A 20,514-nucleotide genomic window follows, 5' to 3' on the forward strand; every position below is an offset into this window, starting at 1 on the left:
CATGGGTTGGAGAATTTTTTTATCTAAATTCTTAGGGGGAAGCCTTAGCCAGCAGGAGATGCTAATGTAGGACATTCAAATTCATTTCGAATACATGTATATGGTTCATTATAGGGCTATTTCTTTTACATACATGACATATGGTGCTTTCTGAATCTTGGTCTTGTTAAGATCTGAAATTATCTGACTGAGAAAGGTGGTTGCTTTATAGATTTCATTCCAGGAGTTTTGAGTACTTGAAGCCATGAAACAAAAATCCTGAAAGTCGCAGACCACCTTGGAGTGGCTGTGCACAATTTATTTCTGGGGAAAACAGTAAAGTGGATACCACAGTCCACATGTATTCAAGGACACCTGTCCTCCATGCTTTGGGCCTTGTATCATTTTGAAGCAGATGGATTCTTACTGAGATCATGATGCAACAGGAGTTCTTGCTCATGTATTTCATCCAAACTTGCTCTAATCCACTATGCTCCCTGTAGCCCTTGCAGATCATCTTCACCGGAAGGAGGAATTGAGGGTGCTAGTATTTGGGGCTTTGTGATGAGTGTGAAAAGCCCCTTTCTGGGTGTTTGGAGGGTAGACCTGGTGTATCCATGGGTCATCTCCGTGCTGTTATAAATAGGCTGCTGTAAACAAGAGGACAAATTACTCTGACTCGTTCCAGACGTGCATCCAGTACGTGCAGCTCAGCAGGCAGCTTTCTGAGTCACTGTATGCAAATGAAGCCTCCCGTGAGACTTTGCGACAAAATAGAAGAAAGCTTCTTGTTATTTCACTAATCATGAGCCACTGAGCCAAATAGACTAAGGCTGCCCATAGAGCCACCCTTAACCTGGGGGATGGACTCTCTGAGGCTCCTGCTTTCTCTTCTACCACTATAGGCACTGGAATCCCCAGGAGTCACTGGGCAGTCTTGGTTTAGTCAGCTTTTGTGTTTAGTTTGACTAGAAAATGACCTCTTAAAAATGAGCCTATCCCGTGCAGTCAAAGGAAAACTTGGCCACTTTTGAGTCAGAGTCATGGTCCAGACTGGCCACTGCTGTGCTTTTCTCTCTGGATTACCTAGCTACCAGAGCCCACTTGCTTAAATAGACATTGAAAACAGTGCATGGTCTTGGCTCTGAGCAAGGAACAGTCAGAAGGGTCTGAATAGACTGATCAGCACCAATAAAGAGCTCCAATCTGACTGCGTAGATATAGGAATAAGCTTTTTCTATAAATCCAAGATACAGCCATCCAGGATAGATGTGCTCACGGAGGGAGCTCAATATGTAAAATTGCAGGAATCATTTGAGAAAATGTTTGCACAGATAAATGTAATGAATTTCTTTCTCTCTCCTTTTGCTTTGTCATATTCCCCATCCATACAAAGCCACAGTTTATCTTTCTGTCCTCAGGAACAAGGAAGCTGCCAGGCACAAATTGAAGAGCCCACACTAGCACAGAATGGAGCGAAACATTCTCCATCATCTGTACAGATCTGACCAGCCTGTATTCAAGTTTTCTCTCTGTGCAGGCACAAATGCAATTAGGAAACCTGTGATTTCTCCTGAGCCTTGCCAGTCTGACAGCTTGGGAGAAGGAAGTGAGGAGAATGCAGGGAGTTACTGGGCTAACAGTGATCGGCAGCCGCACTCAAAATGTCTGTTCAATCAAGGAGGGTGTACCGGGCACCGAGGTCTCACTTCACAAACTGCAGCATCTCGGCGCTTGGAGGCACCGTGCTCATTGTCAATCAGCCTGTGACAGCCAGCACTGCCTCCACTTCATTCCTCCTCCCGCCTTTTCTGGAGCGGTAGGAACTGAAGATGATAGGAAACCAGAGTTAATGAAAGGTGAGGGTGTCAGACAAGAGAGCTATCCTCCCAAAGGCAACACCAAGGTAAACACACTAATTAAAGCCCAGGTACTGTGATGGCATGGAGCATTGGTGGTGCCAGGAGAGGTAGGTAGGAGAAACAGAAAAAAGATGTATACTACAGAGTCTTACAAACTATATATGTGAAAGTGGAGGACAAGTGGCAGGCTAAGGGACTGGCTAGAAATGAGTAAAAAGAGACCCAAAAAGGCAGATAAAGGGGCAGGCAAAAAGGAAAGTGTGGAAAAGGCGGAAACACAATGGAATGGATGAGTATCATTTATACTGCATCCTCCCATGAGATTCTGTGCCCAAAAAAATAGAGGTGGTGAGATCTTTGAAACCTTCAAAAGAGATTAAAAACAAAATTTACATTAAAATAAAATGAGGTTTGTGAGTGTAACACAACAAGCTGATCTTAAAAATTCTTCTCTGTATTCATGGCAGCATACAGTAACATCAGCATGAGCTGCATGACTTAAAGCCCTACAAATCAAAGTTAGCATGGGCCCCAAACACTTCATTAAACTCTTATGCATGTAATATGCAATGTCAGTGGATAGCAAGAGCATGTATGTGTTTGTTCCCTACATGCTGTAGATAAGTTTATATAGATGAAATTGCCACAAATTACTAAGTCTAAGATTTTGGATGAGTTGCCAATTACTTTACAGTCTTCATACTGTAGAAACACTGTATGTTCTGAACACATGCATGCTGCATTCCTGTCCTGAATTTCACCACAGATTTGCTTTCAAAGTTGCATCTATGCCATTCCTTGAGACTTAAACCAGAAAGAAGTTCTGATGCATTTCGTAAAGAAATTGTGATATAAAATTCTTTTTTGGAGGAAGCGATGGGCTGCATATAAGAAAACAGGCCCATAATTTCCACAAGTGAAATTCATACAAAAGAAGTAGCAAATGGAGTCAGCTCTCACTTAGCAGAAAGTTTCATTAGAGCTGAAAAGTAGCATCTGATAAGACACTTCTCTAAAGCCCCCTAACCTGTTACCAGGAATAGGAAAATCTTTAACGCAACTTTAAGGAGTTTTACTCAATATATTGCACATTCCAAGTACCACAGCCATGTAACAATACTGAACTTTTATGGCTTTGCCTCTTGCATATGAATCCCAAGCCAAGTGATCATTTGAGGCTTTACATAGTATGGGTTTTTTTCCTTACATTTTCCACAGATATCAACAATTGAACATTATAACAAGTGGGGAAGGATATGAGTGTTTTAATGTCCTAAAGACTGCAGTGGCCCCTCAGGCTGAAGCTTCCTGCTCAAAGTTTCAAAGGACAAGGGAATAGAATGACAATTATCCTCTTCTGAAATAGAAGGTTTATTGTGTACAGCCAGGGCAGATGCTCACTTAGCTGTAACTGAGCTGCTAAAACAAAAGTTGTGTTTACCTGCTGCTGCTGCTCAGTAGATTTGAAGTCTGACAGATCTGTTTGCTGCAAGGCGCGAGGAGCCATGAGCATGCTTTAGGTTTAATGGCACACCTATTGATGAGTCCTGAAATACTGCTCTGGGAGGTGAAGGGGAGGTGAAAATACTCCTCCCTCAGTCAGAAACCATCCCTTGACCATGAAATACACTTTGGTTGGGAAAAGGTGCATCACAAGGGTGTCAAAAAAAGCACAAGGGTCAATAAAGAACCATGGACAAAATCTGTCAGATTTAACAGAACATTAATTCAAGCTGCTAGGCTTTAAAACCAAGCTTTTCTTTAATCGATTTTGTGGGAATGTAAACTGAAGCCCAGCTGATGAATCTTGGCAACTGTCATATGATTAGTTTAGTAAATGTAAATAATGAAAGGGTGTTCAGTAAAAGACAACCTTTAAATTAGCCCTGTTTAGAACCAGTTGCTTTTCTAATATATAGCACATGGATTTCCATTGGCATTGTTGAGATGACTTCATGCATACCCTGGGGCAAGTTTTGGCCCCAAATGTTCTATAATTAAGTACTGGTGGCTCACATAGTGAACTCGAGATTTGGATAACTTACTTAAAGCTGCTAGCATTTAAATGGCCATAACTACTGGGGCCTAGATGTTAATGCCCCATTAATCCCTCTGCTCTGGGAGTCAGGTTTGTCTGCTTTAACATCTGTTGCACCAGCAGCAGGTTCACCTACACTGGCAGCATGCAGACAGTCAGGTACACAGTGGAGGGTCTGCAGACCTCTGCTGAAGGGGCTCTTCTAGCAGAACCACAGTTTGTATTGGGTGGAGCCATGCTCATTGCTTCTGCCTGAAAAATCATCTTCATGTATCACATCCAGCCAAGCCCAGTAAGGGCTAACATTTTTTTTTAAAGTCCTAGACTCTTATTTGGGTCCAGTAGCATCTCTTATTCTAGCAGGAGTTGAGTCAGACATAAAATAAAGACTAGGTTTCTAATACCTAATACATTCTGAGGCAGAAGGAAGAAAAAAAAATTGCACCTTTTGGATGTCAAGATACCTGTATTTTGAAATTAGGATCTACTTGCATTTGACTGTCTTTTATTGCTCTGGTCTCAGAAATCTTAGACTTGTCAGAGATGTAGATGCCTTCTGAATATAGAAGCATGGTGTTGTTTGCATTAGTATTTGGGAGGTATCGTAACAAGATCTTATTGTGGATCCTACTATGATTATCTCTGTGGGGGATGGTTTGAAAACTTCAGCTCATATACAGAGCAAGTGCTTGCTTGCATAGAATTTAATATTTTAGCACTCTCTGGATGACACTGACTTCTACGTCATTCTCAGGCATAACCTGAGAGATACTTTATGACCTTTGAGGGGCTTTATGGGGTTTGGTTGCTTTCTTAACAGTTGAATTAGCCTGATTAGCTCTGCCATTGATTCTCTTCCATGGCTTGTCTCGTTGGTTACAGTGGTGCACTCTTCCTTGGGGAAAGTCCAATATTGTTTTACTGGGGGAAGAGCCCTATCTATTTTCCCAGGTTTGGGTGGAAGGCTGTGTAAACTGAGGAGAGGAGGGCCAAGATTGTTTCTGTGAGCTGAGAGACCTTTTTTTAATGTTAGTATGAGGCAAAGTCAGACTGTTCTTTGTATATGATTTTAAGCAACGTTTGCATACACACATGAAACTTCTAGGTAGGCTTATTTTATAAATCTTAGTAAATTTTAACAATCCCTTTACACTTAAAGAAAGTTGTCACAAGTATTGTCAAAGTGACAAAAATCACACCACTTCAGGCAGTTTGAATCACTAGCGACTGCAATGTTATGCTTGGTGTTTAGAAAAGCTCTCAGCTGTCAGTCATATCAGCAGTACACATAGGGGTAGGAGTGCTGGTTTGGACAGGCTAAAGGTAATTAAAACATCCCCTGGATAAGGACTCACAGGATGAACTCTAAAATTAGCTTGCACTTGGGGAGTCAGCAACACTGTATTTCTTCCTCATATTTAGGTGTTTTCCTGGTGAGAATGGGTGCCAGAAGTGTCTGTCAGCTGCTTGGAAGGTCCTCTGTGATGTACATGGGGCTTTAGGATGCTGGCCCTGTGGAAACTGGGGTAAGCAGTGAGTTATTACATGAATCTTGTAAGTGGAGAGGTCAGGTTATCCATGCTCATCAGCTGGAAAATAAACACCCAGCCTGCACCCATCTTTGTCACAAGGCTCCTCTGTACCAGGCAGACACATGGTGGGCTTGTCTTCTGTCAGGCTCAGCAGGAATTCCCTTCTGTTCTTTAAAAGAACCTATATTTGGCTCTGCTGATGCATAGGTTACCATTAGTTTTCAGGGACCTGCAGAAAGAGGTCTAATAAAGAGCACAGGCTGTGGTTGATCAATACATGGGCTTCAGAGACCAAACCAGTTGAATAAATTTCCCTCTTTGGCTGCTCAGATTTGCCAGCATATTGCACAACTCTCCCACTCATCTCAGCACAGATGTTTGCACAGTCAAGCTACAAACAGAAACCACCAATATTTCTTTAAATCATGAATTTTTGCAGGGATCAGGGAATAATTTTTTGCAATGGCCCGGGGAATAATGAGAGTACCTTATCTGATATAGCTTCTGAAATCACTATTTCACTGGACTTCCAGCCTTGGGGCATGATTTGCAATGTAATCAGTACTGCATTTATGTTTACCATTTTGTGCAGGAAGCACCATTGCTGGTACAACCAGCTAAACTTCTTCACAGATGTATCTTAATGCTGAATTTGGAGTTGGGCCCCTGAAGGCAGAGCAAGGGGAAAGTTTTCTGGATGTCTTGTCAGTGAGGAAGGTTAGCAGAAGTATAACTCAGAAGCCAATATGATCTTTGTATAGTGTCACCTGAAACTTTGTGAGATATTCTCCCTTCACACCTTCCTTGACATGGAAAGAACCAACAGGCAGCAGTGCTGTACTCGTAAGACCTCAGGCTGAGTGAAGTGTTAGGAAGGTGCTGCCTTGTCAGGGTTACATGGCAGCATAAAATCTGGAATGGCCCCTCCTATGTAAGGCCACAGGGGAGTTAAATCACCTAATGTCTGTGGTTCAGAGAAGGTTGTCTTTTTTCCCCTTGCTTCTAAAAAATATAAAACCAGATGCCACTCAAATGAAGATACCACTAACCTAATTTTCTCTTTGATAACATGACTACTGCAAAGACAGACTTTGTCCTTCTTGCTGAAATAAAAAGTTTATTTCTCTGTTTCTACTTTCCCCTTGTTTCTCACCCACAAGATCTTTATTTTCCCATTAAAAAAACCCTAAGGATTATTTCCATTGCAGGCTAAAATAATTCTGATTTCTTTTATGTAGTAACTTTGATGTCTCAGGTTTAGCTGGTGGTTTTCCTGTCTGCACTCCTTACTGCTGGGGAGGTTATGGATAGGAAGTGACAGCAATGTTTCATCTCACTGTGTCCAGACACCAGACACTTGCACTCCCTTCACTGCCACTCCCTGCATGTCTCTGTCATACTTTTTGTCTGTGTGTGCAGCTTTGTGCAGTGTTTCAATACTCAGGTTAGTGGAGTGTTACTTTTTTCTTTTATGTTCTTACATCCATGACTCAAGAGTATGGAAGAGTGCAAGGCTCATTCTGTCATTTACCTTCTTAGGATACTTTCTAGAGAGACAAGCTCCCTTTTTGAACACTCAGGTTTCTGGATTTGTGACACAAGCATTTAACCTTTCCACAGACTAGCCAACACATGGTTCAGAAGGTCAAATATGCTTTAAAATCATTTCCCCAACTCCATTCTCACACCTTGTTGCCGGATCCATACATAATGCTCTCTTTTTATGCAATGGATTATCCACGCTGTGTGACAATTCCTCTTTGGGAACCTGATGCTAAAAGCCATTTCCTTAGCCTGGTAGGTTTTATTCCTTGCTGTTTTACTTCTTTCTTCATATACAACTCTGCCTAATTTACAGGCTTATCCAATGAACATAAATTAAGTCTCTTTCTGGTTAATCATCTTCTAACCTAGCAAAGTGTGTTTCATGGGTTTCCATATTTTTAAGGATGGTTTTTAGACCAGAAGAACACAGTGTACCTTGGAGTCATCGTCATCAAACTGGAAAAACAATCAAGACCTGCTCAGCCCATCTCCCCAGGGCCAATGAAGGATGTGTGCATTGCATGTCTAGTGTTTTGTCTAGGTCAGTTTAACACAGTCAAATTTCAGTTCCTTCCCTAAGGAGACTACTTTTCAGGTTTATTATATTTTGCTCCTTGGAATTTCAGCTTCATGTTACTGTTCTTAAGTTCATCTGTGTACCTTCAAATTATTAGCTACCCTTTTGTTGGTTGATTGGTTGGTTTTGGTGGGTGTTTTGGGTTTTTTTGGGGTTTTTTGTTTGTTTTTTTGTTGTTGTTGTTGTTGTTGTTTGGTTTGGGTTTTTTTTGTTTTTTTGTTTTTTGGTGGGTTTTTTTTGTTTTGTTTTTTTGATTTTTGTTTTTTGGTTTTTTGGGTTTTTGTTATTTATACCTTTCATTTATATGCAGCTTGTTCTTGTGTCTTTGCCCTCATCTGATAGTCACTGGCATGTAACCAGGCTATTGCAGATTAGCTCTTAATTTCTTTCCCTAATAGCTCAGTCTTTCCACCACGCTAGTTGCTAGAGTTATGAGGCTCTTCACTGAACTGTCTCCAATCACTCTGATGAGGAGGTGCCCAGAAACAAATGTCACATTCCAGGTGCTTTCACCTCAGAGCAGAGACAGGGAGACTGTTGCTGTATCTTGCTGTTATGTGATGTGATTACTTAGCTTTTAATGGTGGTGATTTGTCTTGACTTTTCTCTGTGTGTTCAGTCTAGACTGTGGCCATTGTCTGTGGTTCTTTAAAAGATTCTCTTTAGAAGCCTCCAGGCCTGTTCCATTGATCTGAGTTGTTCATTTTCCATTCAGGCCCCTTCATCCCCTTTTCTCCCTCTTTCTCCTCAAGTGCAGCTGTCACAAAGCTCAGTATAATCCTCTCAGGGTTGGTGTGTTTCAAATACTTCAGTTAGCAGTTCAGCTCCACCTGCTTTTGGAGCCAACCCAGTGAGGCCAGGATTTTTGAGGCTACTTGCTCCAATGTGTAGGAAATACTGGCACTCACCTTTAGCTAGCTAAGTCTATCCAAACCTTCTTTGAAAATGTTCATGCCAGTAATAAATCTTCCTGAGACTAGGTTTTAAAATAACATGCACACTCAGGGTGGGCACTTCCCAGTCTTTGGGTGACTTGAGGTTAAATATTTCCCTTTTGATGTTTATCTATACAACTGTGTAGAAAGAACCAAAGAGAAATGCCATGTTGAGATACTCTGGAATTTTTGAAGGTGTTCAGTACAAATTTTGCCTTGGCACTTCCTGTTAAAAGAACCAATGTCAGGTTAAAGTAAACAAATAATCTGAGCAGCTTCTTAAAATGTGTGAAATGTAAAAGGCAAGGCTTCATTTCTCCCCAATGCTCTCCACCATGTAAACCTACTTTGTCTGCCTGTCAATTGCATATTTTGAGCCCTGTTATGCTTAGAAACATTATGGTGGGGGTTTTTTGTTATTGTGTTGCTCATTCCTTAAATATTTACTCTTGACATGCATATATACAGGTTAAAAAAGCTTTTGCATTTCCATGTGCCCCGTGTGCTCTGGAACCCCCTGGGTAGCAGTACTACTCGTGACCTTTGTGCTCACTGCAGTGTCTTGACCTCTGTGCTAATTGTAGCTTGGTATTGAAAAGACAGAATTTATGTCCTTGCTAGTGAAGCCTGTTCAGGATAAGATAAGAAAAAGATGCATACTTCTCCACTGTCTGCTAACTTCGATAGCGCAAGATAAAAAAAATACACTGAATACAGTGGAAGGTACTATGAGCTAAAAACAAGCTGCTATAAATATATTTGTGTTGAAATGTATATTGAGTTCTCTCTGTCCTGTAGCTGAACATGGTTGTGGTAGTCCTTTTGGGCCGGTAACACATCACTGCTTAGGGGTTTTGGTAGATATATTCTTAATCAGTGAACTGATTTGGGCAGTTCTGTCTCTCTGACGTCTTTCATAACTCTTACTAGAGACAAAAGTTGCAACAGACACTGATGAACATATTTGATTTTGCAGGTCTGACTCATAGCATCTTGGTATTTTCTGTTTGTCATTTATGTCTAAGTAAAAAGGGTTTGGAAAAGTTGTGTCAAAGTTGTATTAAATCAGTCTGATTGTTTTGTTTTTATAATTCTCTTTATTTTAGCATTCTTATTTTGTGTCTCTCTTTCTTTCTTTCTTTCTACTATCTAGTTTACTCTATCAAAATTTTTAGAAAGCCTGGCCTATTTTAAACACAAGCAAAACAGGTAGATGCCTAAGGCTGTGGATTGGTGGAACAGAGAGCCCAAATGGTTGGTCCCCAAAGTCTGAGAGCCATGTGGTTTCATGCCTGAACTGCTGTGTCAAGAGTCTGTGTGAACAGACAACTCTCCAAGTAGTTGTAACTCCTCATCTCTCTTCCCATCAGGCCAGCAGCATGGTGTTATCTCTCAGGAAATGGGCACATGTACACAACATTGCAAGGCTGCAGCCAGCCAAGGCTCCCTCTCACCATTTACATGTCCGCGTTTTCAGGGGCAACTTCTGTGCCCATTTGGCTGGGAAGCTTTACACTTTCTTTGGAAATAAAATGCAAAAAAGGGCCTCACTTGTTCTCTTCCTGTGATTTGAGGAGATGGTTGAGTTGTGGAATTTCTTTTTCAAATATTCCCCAAATCTTCACGTTCTTTTTTGTCTTTCCTGCCATTTAATAGTTTCTACATAAAAAACTTAAAACTGTTTGCTCAACACCCATGAATTAAGATGTATGTGAAGTTGATCTATTATGGTCTTGATCTATTATTATCTTGGTCTTACAGAGAAGCTGAAGCACAGAGCACTGAAATATCATTCTCAAGTCCAAGCATAGATTCCCCAGAAGAGGTGTAAGTAGGACCCAGATTTCCTGATCCCTAATGTTGTTCTTTAAAATAAATAGAATTCCCTTTTGACTTGTGAGGATGTTCTTTGATGGTGGTGGCAGCCATGTTCATATTTGCAAAATTTTTCTTTTCCTTTTTGATCTCACATTCTATTATCATCATCATCATCATCATCATCCTAATTATTGCCACCTCTAAACAATTTCTGTTTACATTTTGGCAGTCACGAGTTTTCCATCAAATTGGTGGAACCGTCACTTGCTAAACTTCTTCATAGCATTAAAATTGATGAGATTGAGTTGAAGCTGCTTTGACTCTTCTTTTTTAACTTTATTTTTTTTTTCTCTTTTAATAAAGGAAAATCAAACTGATATGTTCCACATTTACACCTCTACCTTCTTTTACTTGGTATGATTGATGGCTCTGTTTCTTACTACTCCTTTTCTATTATCACGTATATCCATTTACAGTGAAATACCCATCTATCTTCACTGATGTATTTTCACACTGCAGTCAAAAACTTCATTGCCTCTCAGGCACCAATTGCAAACGCTGTTCGTTTCTGTCCCTTCCCGGAGATTTGTGTGGCAGCTCAGTCCATCTGCAGACTAAAAACCTTTGCCTCTTTTTTCCTTACTCATGCCATGAAGTCATAGCTGTCTGTGATATCACATTGGGCTGCCCTGGGAAGTCTTGTGATATCAGAAGGAGAGGATTATAGCTAGGTTAACAAAGCAGTGGCAGGACTGGAATGATAAAGGTGTTTATCATACATCTTGGTAATTAGAAATTTAAGCACAGACGTTTCCTGTTTTTTGAGGGTAAGCTGGAATTTTATCTGCTTTTCTCTCATGCTTCATCAAGGAAATTCACATTTATAAAGCAAGAGGAATTGAAGCTGCACTTTGTTTTTCTCACTGTAAGAGCGAAGGGAAAAATGTGCAGGCAGGCTAGGTCTATAACATTGATTTGTAACCAACAAAGGAAATGTCTACTTATGAGACACAAATCAATGTAACCAGACTGTGAAAGTGCAAACAGAGATGTGAGAAAATTATTTGATCGTTAGTCTTCCTTTTGAAAAGACAGAGGGCCAAATTCTGCTCTCATTTATGAGGATGTAGCTTCCATGAAAACCAGAGGAGACTTGCCAATGTAATTATGAACAAAATTTTATACGGTGTCCTTCTGATGGATGGAGGTGTGAGGCATTAGAGTCAGGAAGGGGGCTAGGCAGGAAAGGAAGAATGCTGTTGTAAAGAGGATATGAACAAGGTTTTGCTGTTAATGAACTGTAGATACAGAAAACATATCAACGTTGCCTCCCATGCAGAGGTGACCTGTATGAACTGTGCACCTCCTTAATTCAGCTGAAATCTTAAAACAGTTTTCATTAACCTGAGAATTTGTTGCCATGGGCTGAGAGAGTTTCTTGGAGGCAGACTTGTCTCCTGAGAATTGTCTAATCTTGCACATTCTAGACTACAGGGCTCATTATCTAGGAAAACCCTGTATCAACAACAAAACCACTGTATTTTGAAGCTAGGAAGAAAATTTGGTGGTCTAAGTCCTTTTGGCCCATGAAAAGCAATAGATACTGATCTGGAAGTGAACCCCTTTATTCTTCTGTGGTTAGTCTTTACAAAGACAATGTGCTTCCCAGGTGGGGGATTTTGTCTCCCCTGGAGCTGTTTGCACACCCAGATTTACCCCCAGATTTAGAAGGATAGAATTGATTTTTTCCATGCAAAATCAGTTTCTGAAGCTGTAGGCTGACACCATAGTGGATCTCGGTCATAATATCAAAACCACTGTAGCTGTGTAACACAAAATGTTGATCTAGGATAAATTCACACACCAATTTGAATGTTTTCAGCACAAATGGATTGTCTTTATGTGGCAGGCTGGATGTCAGATCAGGTGTCACTTGTCTGTGCCACTGTGACTTCAGGCTAGATTAGGTATCGTCTGCCCTCTTGCAGCAACACAAACTCCTGCTAATTTAACAGTAATGTGATCCTGTGCCCGTGCCCAAACCAGGTCAGATCTACACTGATGACTGAGCTGAGTCTGTTCATTAGTGAGGAAACCCATCTCGACTTCAGTTTCCCCAAGTGGAGGCAAACTACCTCCTTTAGCTGCACACCCTGCTTCAGTCAAGGCTACAGCCCCTCTTCAGCAGCTCCCTGCATTTGCACAGATACCCAGATTTCCCCATATGTCTCCATCCAATTCCATTAGTGCAGTCACTGGAAAGAAAAAGGCCAACATATACATACATACATACATACATGCACAGTTTTAAAGGCTTGGGACTCATTTGGAGAGGTAGATATTTTTATTCTCGTTAAACTGCTCTTAATTCCTGGGGATATTGTTTTATTTATGCCACAATACAAGATTAAATCAGGCCATGGCTTCCCAACAGACAAACAAAGCGAGTCTAAACAAATTATATTTTTGAAAGCTTTTGGGATAAGAATAATTTTGAATCTAAAATGCATTAAAGTGACATTAAATAAGAACAAAAAGCTTATATTCACTACAAGTTAAATTCCCCTTTACAGAAAGAGGCGCAACAAGTTCTGTCATTTTACTTTGTAAACCAAAAAATGTTTGCTTTTTGATTTTTCTGAACTACTCTTGGCCTTTTGAGATGGAGGCAAAACTCTCCCTGGCTCTTGCCCCCAACTCTCACATGTAGTGAATATTTCCCCTTGAGTCCTCTTTGTGTTGTGATATCTTGAAATAAGTGTCTTTCTGTCAGGCATTGCTCTTATATAATACATGTTGTCATCTGGAGTGAGGCACAGTTGTGCATATTTAGCTGGTTTGCTTTGTAATGCGTCATTACAAGTGGCCGAAAACGTGGTACAGGAAGTTGTTTGTGTGCTTTTTTTTCATTGCTTATGCAACTCCCGAGCAGAAAATGTTCTTGAGAGCAGATGGTACAGAAAAGTCAATTGCGAGTTCCATTTTCCAGATGCATAGATGTTTCATGTCTTCTTGAAGCCAGTTCAGATGGCTTTGGAAACTTGGGTCTAACTTTTGTTTAACCGTTTACTGGGTCACCAGTTAAATTGTTTCCTACGGGAGTTTCAGTCCTAATAAAAATAGCCTGACTGCACGAGATCCATTGTGTTCTCAGATGCTTAGCTAGAAACTGGGACATAGTGTTATAATCAGCAATTACAGTATTAATACTGCTCTTCTAGCAGGAATGCTGCAAGTTCAGCAACTGATGCATGTTCGATGGTTTCCATTCGTTTCTCTTTTTCAACTTTCCAAAGAATACATTGTAACACAGAGGGGCCAATATCTGAATTTCTTACTGCTTGACAAAGGGATTACTAGATAGTGAAGGCAAATTAATTTGACTTCCTACAGAGAAGGTAAGAACTTCTTACCCTAGGGCAGTAACACAGTCAGCTCATGACTGCATGATACTGATAAACTACAGTTTACAACTCAGTAGGTTGCTTGTTTGATTTGGTTTTTTTCACTTGCTTGGGTCTTTGGACTTTTCACTGTAGTCTTATTGCTGCTAAACTGTAGGCTTTTATTTGATGACAAATAAAAGTGTCAGTCCATTTTTTCCCCCGTTGCACCCACGGAAATCTGTGGGAGATCACTGTAGACTAACTTAGAGGGAGGGCATCCATGAAAGTCGGTCAGACCAGGGCAATTGTTGGCCAGAGCAGTCACTTTACGAGTTCAAACACAGTCTAGGTTTAGTTCAGGTCTGACTTTATTATAAGGTGATTTGCAGATCCAAGGATTCATAAGAAGGAAGACACTCGATCCCATAGCAACAATACCAAATTGTCGGTTGTTGTCCATAGATAGGGAGAAAACAGAAAGTAGGATTTCTCCAAAGATACTGCCTGGCATGCAGTATGACATGCCTTGGTCAGAGGTAGGCATAGAACCAGAGACTGAACATTTGATCCACTAAGTTTTGATGTTTTTCAAGAAAGATTATCTGAGCTAAGATAATAGATTAGGAAAAAAAAAGCTGAAGGAGAACATTTTTTATTATGTCACCACCTAGGTTTTTAGCTGTTTCTTCGCACATGTGTTCTATTCACACAGTGTAAAAACCTAAACTGAACTAAACTGAACTCTCAAAGCTGAACAAATTCAGAAGTCATGCTTCCTTTCCAAATCCCTGGCTCCAAGACATCTCTTAAAATGAGAGAATACAGAGGTTTCAGAGATAACTAAAATCTGGCTCTTATGTTGGTGATAGCATATAATTCAAGTCTAGATGCCCAGAAATTGTGATTGATGATAAGAGAGGTCAGAAGGAACTGGTTTCTTTGGCAAACCTTGTGAAATAGTCTAGAACCACTGCATTTGCAAACAGGCTCCCAAGGGCAGTGGTCCCAGTATCAATCCCGTCAGTGGTCAGGAAGTGTCTGGACAGTGCTCAGTTATGTGATTTAGTTGTGGGTAGTCATGCAAAGATTACCTCCTACTGAACGAAAGTTCAGAATTTTGTGACACAAGAGTAATCTTCAGAAACTCCTTCCTTCTGTAGACCTCTCATGGATTATGAAAAGAATAATATTTTCAATTTTCGGAGAAGCTTCATCTGAAGACCTCATTATTGATTTGCATCATTATCTATTAGCCTTGCAGAAATGAGAGAGTTGCATACTGTCATTTACTTTTCCAAGGGGGAAACTGAGAGGTGTAAAAACAAGGGTTTGTCAGAACTATGAGAAGTACTTTATTAAAATGTGGGTCTTCACTAAGAGACAGAAGGAGAGTTAACACCTAGAAAGACTTGAGTTTTCAGGACAGGATCCAACCATAGCCTTCACCATTCAATGTTCTCTCAAAACCAAACAGAGCTGTTGGGGGTTTTTTTCACTCCTTCTTGCAGCTTGGGCTGAGAAGCAAATTGCACATACCAGACTGGCTTCTCAAGGCAATAAGTGAAAATGGCATTTTAAAATAATAGTTGCCATGTCCCGCAGCTCAGAACTGTGATACTGCATGTGAAAAGCTCACTCCTTCCCAGAAACAAGGTGTAGAAAGTAATAGGAATAAGTGTGTGTGCGTGCATATGGATATGTCTGGGTCTGGGACACAGAATCCCTACCTGGGAATGGCTTGCTATTATTAGACATGCAGTTACCAGGGGTTATGTAAGACAATTGGAGCTCTGTTTTTTAACAGAGACATGATTCATGCTACTTGTAGTAGCAGTAGCCACCTCCAAATGAGACAGAAAGCAGACACAGACAAAAGGCTGAAGAAATCAATGCTGGCTGAACACAGCCATCCTCCTGATAGCTTCTGCTTGCAAACAGACTTCAGGTTATCAGCTGTGGAGGCTGATGCTAATTCCAAAGAGTTCTGGAGCTGCTGAGCCAGTGCATCTGTACTGGTGGTGTTTGCAGGGCGTGGTTGAGGCTGCAGGAGCTGTAAAGGGTGACAGCACTGGGCACTTTTTGACAAGTTCCCGGCAACGTCTCTGGTGTTCTGCAGGAGGCTGAGGGAGCTGTGAGCAGAACTAGCACTCCTACTCTATTTTCTCAGTTACTCCTGCTGGGAAAGACTGGAACCAAAACAACTTTTGGCTCCTCTGCAGTTAACACTTCTACAGACATTTTTATAGTAATGTGGAGGGAGAGTCGAGACCTGGAGTAGCTTTGAACTTCTGCCAGTGCTCTTCATTAGAGCAAATTGTGAAATCTGATTGAACTAGAATAGCTCTGAGCTCCCCTACAGCTAAGATTCCTGATCCATCTCCTATGGTACTTCTTGCCGGTCATGGCAGAAATCAGAATATTTGCAAGCGCCCTGATAATTTTGTTCATCTGGGCCATTTTTTATAATATTTTCTGTCACAAAATAGCAGGAGTAAGGTAGCTGCCAGATTGTCTGCAGTCAAAAACTCAATCACCTCCTCACAGAATTTCTTTCCTGATAAGAAAAAATGTTGAGTTCAAACACTGGTGGGGTGCTTATTTACAGTGTCACTTTCCAAAAATAAAAGGTGGGGAAGTTGCTATCAGGTCCTCTCAAGTCACTGCCATTCCCTACCGTGCCTCTTCTTGGAAGATTGTGGATCTCCTGTAAAATTTCATTTCAGCATCATCTAAACCATTCTGGATAGTAACTTCTGCTGTCAAGGAAGAAGATGCTGAAGATTTGCAAATGGTCTTTTTAGCACTCAGGAGACAGCCCTCCTACGTTAGCAGAACTTATCCAACAACAGAGCCAACTGCCTTCAGTTTCATTCAAGAAAGTTTTGAAATGACCAGAGAAGAGGCCTCTAAGAGCCACAGAAGAGAACTGAATACTGAATTACAATAAATCCCAAGAGTATCATTTGCTAATACTGAAGTAAAAATAACAGTTATTGCTGTGTTATTTTCCTTAATGCATCATGCTGCATATACTGCACAGAAATCACTTCAGCTACTATTAATGTTAGTAATCATTCTCCATCAGCCACACTGTGTACAGTTTTAAGAGAATAGTGAAAAATAACTCAGAGTGCCTTAAAAATGGCATTGTAGTCATATCCTGACTCTGTATTTTCCTGGCACAGGGTGTTTAAAACCCAGATCTGAATAACGCAGCTGGCACTGACATCTCTACATATCAGGCACACTTAAGGAAAATCCTGGTTTGATGCAGATGATACATAACTTTAAAAAGCAAATAATTATCACAAATATACATCATACCTCAGGACATACTGCTGTCAGTGACTTGACATTTCAAATGATGAGTTTCACAAATGCGCATAACCATCAGATTTGATTGAACAATGTTTTAGAATAATTCACATACTCATCTAGAACTTTTTTCATTGTGTTTTGGCACTGAAGCATGAAACAGGAAATCTACAGTGGTTTTCTCTTTGCTTGTGAAGAAGCAAGTGCTTTGATCAGTTCTACATACTCCAAGGCTGTAGTCAGTTATTCCTCAATGGATAATGAAACTAAAGCCCAGAGTGACTCGGTTTCTCTGTGGATCCTGTGTGATATTTTATATATAGTTTTTGACATAAATCAAACAAGCTTTCATTTTTACAGTTTGAGGCCAGAGGCAGCAAACACACAGGAAGAATGATATGGGAAAACACGTTTGTGGTGCTTTTTACCTAGTCTTTTCACTGTGTTGGTTACCAGCTCTTTAATGAATGACTGGCAAGGGAAATCTTCAGAGACAGAGACAGTCATCCAAAACAACAAAAAAAAATTAAAAATAATTTAAATTTTTTCATTACTAACAGTAACACAGTTGTTTAGCTCATCATTCAGGCAGTGGTGGTAAAAATGTTAAAACTTAAGGAAAAGATTCCTTGCCTCAGACTTTGTCCCTCAGAATCCATGTGAATGTGATTTTTAATATCAATCTTCCTCTAGTAAAGGCAGATAAAAACTGTGCAAACATTTTCATCTCCTTATAAAACAAGTCACATAATGAAATATGAGGGAGAAGAAGGAATTCTATCAAGAAGATGCTAAGGTCTTTTTTGGGGGGAAGGAGGGTGTTCAGCTTTTCTGTTTATTTGATAACCTGGCTCTTGGTGCTTGAGAAAACCAGATGTATCAGTGAAACTTTCATTTCTTAGTTTGCCTTGAAGGGGATAGTTCTGTGACAAATGGATAAAATCTACTGAAATTTAGAGGTGAAATTTATTCCACTGTCCTACATGGAATTGTACCTTTAATTAATGTAAACAGTATCTCATAGTTTCCGCAAGCAACAAGCCATGAAAAAAAACAGTATTTAATTACTTTTATCACTTACCATTTTGTATCATGTTCCATATTCATGAAAGGGTACTTCTGAGTTGTGATTGAGATCATCTTTCAGCATAAGAACCACAAGCTTGGTGGCCAGACACTGATGCATCAAGTGTTGTACCACTGTGACCAGGAGGGACGGGGGTATGGGACACTGGCAGAACCAGTGACAGTGGTGTAAATCTTGATTAAATTGTTGTGAGATTACACAGTCCCTGCACCTCAGTGAAAATACATTGTTTGAAAACCTGGTTACTGAAACAGGGAGGTCTGTTCTTTGAGGACGTTCAGTACTTTCTGCAATTCACCAGCATCTATGGGACTAAAGGGTTTCAGGGTTTATGCCAAAGTATTTGCAAGGACAGCGTTTAGTGAAACCAAAGTAACGTGTAGGGGAGGAGGAAGAAACTCAGCTCATTTTCTTCGTATGCTTTCATTGTTTTTGTTCTTCCTGAAAAATAATGTCCTTTCAGATTTCGTTTGACATCTCCATGATGTTGAACAGATTCGGAGAAATCACCAATATTTTGACAGGGTTCCTTGGCAATGAAATGTTCATGAAGCTCATCTGTCATGAGCTAATCTGGCTCATCTAGCCAAAGCAGTAGCTTAGGCGGATATATTACTGTAACAATTTAATTTCTACACATTTTCTTAGTCTCTTGTGATTGCAGTGATGGCAATTCATATTTCAGTTTCAGAAACATTGGTGTTAATTGCAGCACAACTATACCTTTAGTTTTGTGAGAATCTTGCTTAAAGTAGCAAGGTGGTGTCATGTTGTCCGAGTGCCGCCTTCTTGTTAACAAGACAATGTTCTGATTGCACTGGCCATCCTGAGTGTTCATGGCTTCAAAACCTAAACCTCTTACTTGTTCCCCTCCTACGAACCTTTTGAGTTTCATGCCATAATGCTGACGCCTTGTAACCTACAGCATCAGCACATAAATGCCTGAGGCTGTTTATACCCTCAAACTGCTTCTATTAATACTAAGTATCTGTAGAAAAGTAGCACTCAAGATTCAACGATGCTCACAGTATACGAGCACTACCCACAAATCAGTCTGTTCCCAGGAAAGGTTATGTAGGTGCAGTTCCACTGAGCACAGATCCACAGCCTCAGTCACACTCCACTTTAATGAACTGCTTTGAAAATTACGTGGTTTCACTCAGCATTCAGGTACAACTGTGAAAGCTCCATAGTAGGAATACAAAGAACTGCAAAGAACTGTTTTATACCCAGCAATGTTTTGTCAGAACAAGATAATTTTACAATAATGATCATGTACATAACTCTACATACATACATAAATATATGGTTACTTGTATGTATATATCTATGTATGCATACAATACTGTTTCTTCTTGTTACCACATGTGAAAAGAGATCTGACACACTGCCATAGTTCAGTTTGGCATCACAGATTTTTGTATTCATTTAAACAATTAGCTGAATGTTACATTATGGCTTTTGGTGACTCTCTCCTGCTCTGATCAGGCCTACCAACAACTGACATTTAGTTTCCTCCTCCAAGTAGCAGTTATCTTCATTTCAAATCAGGTGCAAAGTCCAAACAGTTGCTTAACATTGCCAAGCATGTTTTTATCCTGCTCTGCCCCCTGCGAGGAGCAGCCAAGGGAGCGAAGCACATTCTGCTTGGGCACCTGCCACACCTGCAGGTGTGGAATTTACACACCCAACACACTGAGCTTCGTTAGTGGAAAACAGGCAGCACTCAGAGTTAGATCTTAAATGAGATTGAATGTTCTGCGCTGAGACCTTGTACCACTGCCTCAGGAAGGACGGGATTCGGCATGGAAAGTGGAAAGGGAAGTCAGAAAGAGAAGAACTATCCTTTTTGACCTGAACTCTTGGGCATAGTTAGCTGTTACCTACTGAGAGTACTGCTTGCAAATAGAAAGAAATATCAGGAGAATCAACAGACAAAAAGGAGACATCGAAAATGCCTATTCCAAGTGCCAAAATCAAACTTAAGAATTGCAGCTTAAGAGCAGTGAAATTCTATAGTATCAGATAAAAGGCACTGAAAGAAGGGAAAAAGAAACTGATGCAGACAAGTAATAGAGAGCTTGTGAGACAAAAAGTGGGAACATAATGTAGACTTTCCTACAAACTACATTACTATTCTGGATTTCAGTAAGTACCTCTAGGACTTCAGGGAGAGATTTTTTTCTCAAGTGCTATTGCAAACACGTCTGCGTGGGAAATTGGCCTTTACCAGGCTAGAGCAGTCCAGCCTCTTTAAACAGTCTTTCTGTAAATGTCTAATCCATTAACAAATTAATTTCTGATTTTGAGGCCATACTGATAGTGGACATCCAACGTTCCCAGTAGAATACAGAAATGAGCCATTTCCTCTTGGAAATGAAGCCTTGACTGTGAAAAATCCATGCTTATGGGCCTTCTCATAACATGTCCTATGTTGCTA

At 40.4% G+C, this 20,514-nt stretch overlaps 1 protein-coding gene across 21 annotated transcripts in view; it reads left to right on the forward strand.

Annotated features, from left to right (window-relative positions):
- The window catches only part of LOC134548834 (zinc finger and BTB domain-containing protein 20), a 472,135-nt gene that overhangs the window by 413,002 nt on the left and 38,619 nt on the right, over window positions 1–20,514 (forward strand). For 3 of the 21 annotated variants that reach the window (XR_010079934.1, XR_010079933.1, XM_063393947.1), the window contains exon 8: window positions 10,230–10,295. The exons of the other annotated variants lie outside the window; for them this stretch is intronic. The gene's annotated coding sequence lies outside the window, so the exon portion shown is untranslated. The remainder of the gene's footprint in view (window positions 1–10,229; window positions 10,296–20,514) is intronic. 21 annotated transcript variants of the gene reach the window in all.

The sequence above is a fragment of the Prinia subflava genome, chromosome 3, assembly GCF_021018805.1.
Source record: "Prinia subflava isolate CZ2003 ecotype Zambia chromosome 3, Cam_Psub_1.2, whole genome shotgun sequence".
Lineage (NCBI taxonomy): Eukaryota > Metazoa > Chordata > Aves > Passeriformes > Cisticolidae > Prinia > Prinia subflava.